The sequence below is a fragment of the Orbicella faveolata genome, unplaced genomic scaffold, assembly GCF_042242905.1.
Source record: "Orbicella faveolata isolate gen_17 unplaced genomic scaffold, um_ofav_v1 contig_2, whole genome shotgun sequence".
NCBI classification, from domain to species: Eukaryota; Metazoa; Cnidaria; class Anthozoa; order Scleractinia; family Merulinidae; genus Orbicella; species Orbicella faveolata.
In genome coordinates, this window is record NW_028301547.1 from 2,365,492 (window position 1) to 2,372,436 (window position 6,945).

Below are 6,945 nucleotides of genomic sequence, written 5' to 3' on the forward strand. Positions count from 1 at the left end.
TTAAACTATGTTTACTAGATTTTTTAAAGATGCTAGATTTGGCCCTTTCTCAAATCTACACACGTGTATTTCACTTGTGGAGATCTGTCGCTTTGGACAATGCCTGGGTTAAAGATTCTCGCCCATTTATATCTTTTTTTCTTTCGTGTGTTTTTTCGGATTAGTTTAGAGTCCCTGAAACTCGGAAATATCACCCAAGTTCCTGGAAATCGACCCAAAGTTAGTCAAAATCACGCTGCGCGTAGCACGGTCTTGGCGAATCTCTAGTCACTAAGTGGCTATATATATGTCGGCCAGACTGCTCGTAACCAAGCGTTCAAATATTTTTCCTCTGTCTATTTCACTGAAAGCCAAACTGTTCTCGAATTAGTTCAGAGTCCCTGGGACTCGGAAAGTCAGTTTCTAAATCTTTCATTCATTTTGAATTTGGCAAATAAAATTAACCATACCAAGATAAATATAAACAGTAGCCTCCATTTGGCGCGAAAATATGCTCGGATATTAGTTCTGAGAAGCAAACAGTTTTCCCGGAGAGCGCTTGCGTAGTTCAAGGAAACCTGTGAGTTTTGGGGAACAGATAATGAAAAAGAACGAATATTTTCAGTGCATATTTTCGCAAGAAATGGAGGCTATTGTGTTTATTATCCTTCAAATATTTTTCTCAACACGCACCGTTTTGAAAATTGGGGAATATCACTCGGATATTATTCAGACGCGTTTACACCAATCGATGGCTAGCGAAAACATTTGATGGGTTATAAGCTAGGACACTTTCATTCCTCGGTTTATTTTCATATCCTATTAAATTACAGAGCTGGGTGAAAAGTGGAAACCAAATTAGCATCAATTCTTACACTTACATGCTTTACACAATGAAAAGCGTTTAAACTTCCATAAAATTAACATTTACGCCGTTGCATTGTGCTGAGCTCAACTCGGGAGTCGCAGTAGTTTGCCGAGGATGATATGATGTACAACAAATGATCAACTCGTGAATTGGCATTTCTTGGCCACTCAAATACTGCGGCGGTTTTAATTGAAACTCAAAAAAAAGTTAATTGTTACGATGTCCATGGTAATAAAATTATCATTTTCAGCAAAGGTGGGGCGAGAAAGGCGCCAAAAGCTACAACATTGTGGCAGCCCCACCAACACACCACTGAAGAGCTTGCCAATTGAAAACCAATTTATAGAGGATGGAGAACAATATTGACCGATCAGAAACAGCCCGTGCCTGACTTACCTCGCCGTCGAGCTTTTACAATACTCTTGTGAGAGCTGGCGCAAAACGACAAAACATATGGAAGCCCATGTCTGACCCACGTTGCTGTCACGCAATGACGCACAACAGAAAAACTAATATACAGCTAAATATGTGAGGACGGAAACTGTAGCAGCCCATGTCTGACCTCTGTTTCCGACATCACTTATAAATGTAACTAAAGTAACATCAATTCTTAAACTTGCTTTACAAAAATAAAAGCTTTTAAATTTGCGTAAAATAAAAAATTTAGATCTATGTGGTCATTTTTGAATTTCGGAGGACCGGATGAGGAGATAAAATGAGTTTAAGGAAAAATTTAATCGTTTCAGTGTAGCAACTGTACACCCAGAAGTAAATTCACGAAAATGACGTCAGAAATCATAGAACGAAGGCACTGTTAAGTGTATTGTGTTAAAATACAATCGAGTAAGGAACGCCTAATTAAAACGAAAATGTTTAATCTCTTTTAAGAGTTGAACTGAAAACTCAGTTTATACCTATAAGGAAAAGGAAATAGTTTCTTTCATGTTGTTATTATTTACTTAGTTACATGGCGAGATGGTATATCCCATCAAAATATTTGACCTGAGTATCATATTTTGATATCACGTTAAAACTGAAAGAAACTAAGTTTATTTTTGCTTTCGGATGCTTTACAGTTTCGAAAACTGCGATGCAGTATGTTTGAGAGACAAAGTAATATTTGTAATTTAACTTTGCTAAATTTATCCAATTTTGTGTCTCTCTGCTAAGTTTCCCAGAGGTCTGATGACGCCTTCATTCTATGATTTCTGTATGTTGTACAATTTAATGAACTCCTCTGATTTATGTGAGAATTTAAAACTGTAAGGACGAAAACGTTTATATAATTAACAAGGCATAGGGTGTTTGTAATGTTACAGTGCGATTGTCAACAACTACGCTATGTAACTACCCATCTAAAAATCTAAAAATAACAATTTAACCATCAAAAACATTCCTTGCGCCAAGAACTGGAATTCAGGTCCCTCCTGCTTGCCATTAAACTAAGAAATCTTCTTTATCAAAAGAACTTCAAGTTTCAGTCAAGATTCGCAGAATTCTACGGGTGCTATGGTATAGCAAAACCGCAGAAGGAGAGTTTGTTACACAAATAGTTCAGATGATATTAAAATAAATAAATCTATAAAAGTCAAACTATTTTGGACTCAGTATCGTTGCGTGCGATTCAACTAAAAATATTTCCAGTGTAACTTTAGCGGTGATATCTCTTACGTATGTTCCAAAATGGAGCAATTTTATTGGCCCTTATCTTAAGATTTCTGTTCTTAGTTTACTACCTTAATTAAAAGAACAGCTATAACATTATTAACGTTCCCACAATGTAACGAGTCGAATACGTTTTCACTGAAACTGATAAGTAACATACACGAGGATGAAACGGTCTCCAAAATAAATTTGACAGATGAATGATCTTCGGTAGTTTCCCTGTCTAGCTATTGGCTACAGCGCCAAATCAGGAGCGTTGAAAACTGTATTTAAGGGGAGGGTTACTTGCTGGGAATCAAATCAGTCTTCAACAAATCTTCCCCGAGAAGAACAGACAACATATATCAAAGCAAACGTTGGTGAGAAACTAAGTCATGGAAATTATTAAGGTAAAAGTACATTACACTTGTTTATGACCGCACACTAAAACTGTAAAGTTATCCAAAAGTCCATTCTAATTCTAAATGCTTCCGGCCTATCGACTTAATCACAACTATTATAAAGATACTAAAAACCAAAACTTCTTCACAAAGATTGTATCTCAACTTCAAGTTAACTGTTTGGTCCCTGTTATTAAGTATTTCAAAATTTTCCTCACATGTTACCATAGATTTCTTCTAAAAGGAGTTGTGAGAATTTGGCGTTAGATCTACATTACGCGTTGATCTTTCTTGATAATTTATAAACAGTTAATATCACTGTTTTGTTTTTCGGCTCGCAGGTTATTGCAGTTATTCTCGCTGTTTTATTTCACCATGGAAATGGCCGAGCTATAACATCAACCAGCAATGGCAGCATTGAAAGAATGCTTGATCTAGCTGAGGAAGAATTAAATACGGTCTTGAATGAGACAAATGAGAGGACAACTGAACGAGAAGAGAATCCAGCTGATTTCCTTAGATTATCAGAACCAGATTCATCAAGCCATGAAGCAGTACAATCTCAGTTCAGTTCAGATAACATGATCCAACCAAAGGAAGCCAGCCCTGTTTTGAGACAGAAGAGGTCTCATGTAGGCCCTTGCTACACTGGCAAACACCAGACGGTCCAGCTGGCAAGCGGTGGACTCGCAGCATTCCCCATTTGTATGTAAGTTTCGCTTACCGGTTGTGGAAGTTCCATTACAAAGTTTGGCATGAGAAAATGTGTGGGATCGGATCACGAGACTGTCAGCGTCCGCCTAGCAAACGGGGCCGATGAGATAAGAGTATTTCCTAGAAAATGCTCATGCGCTGTGTGAAATGCATCATGATTGTAACTTACACTGCGTCAGGAACACAGGGATATTTAAATTATTGACCGGAAAACATTATATTATAATATGTTAGTTTTTTAAGATATCGATAACGGATAAAAGCTGAGCTTTTATGACATTGTTTTAACAACACAAAGACAGCGAGGGTCAACACTGTTAAATTGAATCTGCCTGGGTAAATGTCGTTTTTGGTCGAGCAGTTTTTCAGGTAAGACACCCAGGTATACTTTTGTTTTCGACAACCGGCTTAAATGAATTTAGTAAGGAATAAAACGAAGTAGAAAGAACTATGTTACGTAAAATTGACCGCAAAGTAAAGCATTGCGGAAATTCTCATAACAAATAATTTGAGCGGTAGTTTTCATTGCAGCTTTCCAGTCTGCTGTGGGGTCGGTCTGCGGGTCAGTCAGTTACACTGTAACCTAGTTCTCTCTCAATCTTTGATGTTGAGGTAGCCTTGGCACCACTAAATCCTAATTCACTTCAAAATTTACAAAAATAGAAAATCAAACAGCAGTTTAGATTTTGAAGGTCGTAACTTGCGAAAAATCTGACGTTTAACAGTGTTCATCTTCATTGCTTTTATTATTTACAATAAGAAACTGATGTTATTATTGATACCGTAGTTTATACTGTTTGTGGAAAAAGGCAAGAAGTGGTTGACAGACACAGTCTAGCTTCACGGTCAGCACTTCAGTTCTTAGAGTACGATTGTTATTTATGATAAATATTTAATAATAAAATAAATATGACTTTATTTATAGGGTCAACAAGACAAATGTTAGTCATATTGACATCCTCCGATAATATCTTTTTTAGTTAAAGAAAGTCATTAAAGAGAAAGTTTATTTGACTTCCAGTCTATCGTCATCTTGTATGATTTTATTTCAACCAAAAAATTAGCTTTCCCAGTCCTAGTTTGGTTTGCCAAGAGGAGAAATTAATTTGGAATACTTTGTCGCTGCCAGCTGCAGTCCAACATATATACCTTGTTTCGGCTGGTTGAAAAAATTGTTACAAGACTAAACGTTCCCTAATAGGTCTGCATCAAGTTCTAACTGACCGGCTGTTATGCTTTCTGATTGTAGGTATCCATGCTTCAGGAATTTCGATTCCACTATCTCTAGTGATGTTATTTGGATGAAGTCTTCTATGGATAGCTTCCTTGACCCTTCGTGTGTACCAGTCAGGGCCACAATCAATAAATTTTTCTTTTTCCCAAATGGGTAAATGCCCCGTCTCGTTGGCGTGTTCTGAAATTGCGGAGGTTTGTGTACGAGCAAGCCGTATGTCTCTGTCATGTTCTTCTATCCTTTCTCGCATAGCTCTTCCTGTTTTTCCGATATACACTTTACTGCATTCGCGAGGAATCTTATAAAAAACACTGTCTTGTTTTGTTGGTTCACGGGTGTCTTTAGGTCGCTGTAAGTAGGATCTAAGAGTTGTGTCAGATTTAAAGACAGTGCGTACGCCTTGTTGTTGTAGGCAGCGGCGAAGAACCTCTGATATACCTTTGATATAGGGTAAAACCGCAGTTGATCTAAATTAGTGTGTGGGTTCTTGGGTAGCTGTTGCTCTTTTTGTTTTCGTGAGCTTCTGTACAAATGAGGAAGGGTATCCACTAGAAACAAGTTTTTTAATCCCTTCCAGTCGTTCGTTTTACAAAAAGATAATTCCAAGATTTGACGGTCTTTCATGATTGTTTTTTTGATAAAGGAATAATTATCTGACTAATGCTTACTGGATATATCATGATTGTATTTATTCCAGAATCGCCTGAACTCGGGAATCACTGTTTTAAATGTCAAATCGCTCCTCCGAAAGCCAGTTTCTCAATCAGTTTCGTTTATTTTAAATTTGGCAAAGAAAATCAACTCTACCAAAATAAACAATAGCCTCCATTTGGCAAAGAAAATATGCTCCGATAATTGTCCGTGGACATTATCTGTTCCGAGAAGCAAACAGTTTTCCGAGAGCGCTAGCATAGCTCGAGGAAACCCGTGAGCTTTGAGGAACAGATAATGTCCAAGAACAGGAGCCCATTACTAGAAGCGTGCAACTCCCATACTAAGCCTATGCCACGGCATTTTTACAGACCGATCTATTTTTAGGCTTCTCTTCCCGCGAAACAGATCAGTTCCGGTTTATATGAGCGGGCATCGGTAAGGAAAACATTGCGACCTGAGGTGGGCATGTCAACGTAATCTTCCGGTGGAATGATGACGTCAGTTAAAAATACTGAGTCCGTGCTCGTGATTGGTCATTGAGGTTCCCACCGGGGCCTGAGTTCGCGGTAAATTCAAACTAAAAATAGATCGGTCTGTGAAAACGCCTTGACAGGAATATGGAGTAGTTGCAGGCTCCTAGTTAGCCTGAGAGCAGGCTCACGTTAGAGCCCCTGTTGGAGCTCCGGTTGGAGAATTGTTGCTTTCAAATTTTTAAAAAGTCGCAAGTACATCAATGAATAATTTTAAGATTGATAAAAGAAAAATTCTCTAGAGAATATCACGCGGTCTACAATGGAAAAACAAACCGCCCAAGCTAAAGAGGTCTATTCTTAAACTTGCTTTACAAAATAAAAAGCGTTTAAATTTGCATAAAATTAGAATTTTAGATCTATGTGGTCATTTCTGGATTTCAGAGGACCGGATGGGAGTTACAACGAAATCTGAGGCAAAATTTAATCGTTTCAGTGTAGCAACTGTACATCCGGATGTAAATTCACGTGAATGACATAATGGCCTAGGCACTCTTAAGTGTGTTGTATTAAAATACAATCGGGTAAGGGACACCTAATTAAAACGAAAACATTTAATCTATTTTAAGCGCTGGAGCTTATAATAATTTCTTGCTAGAGCTGAAAACTCAGTTTATAACTATAAGGAAAAGGAAATTTCCAAATAGTTTCTTTCATGTTGCTGTTATTTACTTAGTTACATGGCGAGATCGTATATCCCATCAGAATATTTGACCTGAGTATCATATTTTGATATCATGTAAAACTAAAAGAAATTAAATTTATTTTTGCTTTTCGATGGTTCACAGTTTCGAAAACTGTCATGCGGGATATTTGAAAGACAAAGTAATATTTGTAATTTAACATTTTAAAATTTATCCATTTTTTCTCTCTTTTAAGTTATTTAGTGCTCTGATCACGCCTTCAATCTATGACTTCTGT

The 6,945-nt window shown here is 37.3% G+C and overlaps 1 pseudogene; it reads right to left on the reverse strand.

Moving 5' to 3' along the window:
* Positions 1-4,781: 4,781 nt before the first annotated feature.
* LOC149111600 (uncharacterized) lies at positions 4,782-6,031 on the reverse strand (annotated as a pseudogene).
* Positions 6,032-6,945: the final 914 nt, after the last annotated feature.